Source organism: Chrysochloris asiatica, unplaced genomic scaffold (genome assembly GCF_000296735.1).
Source record: "Chrysochloris asiatica unplaced genomic scaffold, ChrAsi1.0 scaffold00122, whole genome shotgun sequence".
NCBI lineage: Eukaryota > Metazoa > Chordata > Mammalia > Afrosoricida > Chrysochloridae > Chrysochloris > Chrysochloris asiatica.
Genome location: NW_006408640.1, coordinates 4264437 through 4265687, shown reverse-complemented (window position 1 = coordinate 4265687; position 1251 = coordinate 4264437). Strand labels below are relative to the sequence as shown.

The window sequence follows — 1251 nt, the reverse complement described above, 5'->3', positions numbered from 1 at the left end:
CAATGGGGAGACATATACAAAGCCCTGCAAGAAAAAAACTGTCAACCAAGAATTGTCTATCCAACAAAACTATCAATCAAATACAATGGTGCGATCAAAACATTCCAGGACAAACAGAATCTGAGAGATTTTATCAAAACCAACCCAGCACTTCAAAACATCCTAAAGGGAGTTCTGTGGATGGAGAACCAACAAGAACAGACAACAAACAGAAATTAACAAGTATGGCAACACCACCTGGAACACAGCCAACAGATAGCAGAGTCCAGAACAGAACGAGACTACAACAACAAACTCAAAGGAGCAGAGAGATCAACTGAAGGCCAAAACCATATCAATGTCAAAGAAGGGACAAACGCAGCAACAGAAGCCCAGGTGGTGGGGATGCCAGGTAAATTACAGGTTACAATGGAATATCCTAAATGCAGAGAAAAGTTAATAGACTACAAGGTAACCCCAAAGAAAGTTAACACTCCACAACACATCATAAAAACAAATTCCCAAGCAAAAAAAAGTGAACATAGAAACTAGGACGAAACTGACAAGAAACAACTCAAAGAACCTAAATTCAACACAAGAAGGAATGCAGAACCAAAGAATGAACAGCACTGCCAAAAAAGTAACATAATGACAATAATCAATTCATACTTATCGATAATTACATTGAATGTCAATGGATTGAATGCACCAGTGAAGAGACAAAGAATGGCAGAATGGATAAGAAAACAAGATCCATCAATATGTTGCCTGCAAGAGACACACCTTACACACAAAGACGAAAACAGACTAAAAGTTAAAGAATGGAAAAAAATTTACCAAGCCAACTGCAACAAGAAACAAGCAGGAGTAGCAATACTATTCTCTGACAAAGTAGACTTTAAGATAAAAAAACAGCATAAGAGACAAAGAAGGACACTATCTCATGATCAAAGGGTCAATTGAGCAAGACAACATAACCAAAATAAACATATACTCTCCCAATGAAAGAACACCAAGATACATGAGGCAAACCTTAATGGAATTGAAGAAAGAAATAGATAAATCCACAATTATAGTGGAAGATTTCAACACACCACTCTCGAAAAGGGATAGAACAACCAGAAAGAAACTCGAGAATGCTACAGAGGAACTTAACACAATCAACTAACTTGACCTCAAAGATATATACAAAGCATTCTATCCAACAACAGTACAATATACATTCTTCTCCAGTGTGCATGGAACATTTTCCAGAATGGACCATGTGTTAGG

At 37.2% G+C, this 1251-nt stretch overlaps 1 protein-coding gene across 1 annotated transcript in view; it reads left to right on the top strand.

Moving 5' to 3' along the window:
• Positions 1–1251, top strand: part of RALBP1 (ralA binding protein 1) — a 101676-nt gene that overhangs the window by 92841 nt on the left and 7584 nt on the right. The window lies entirely within an intron of this gene.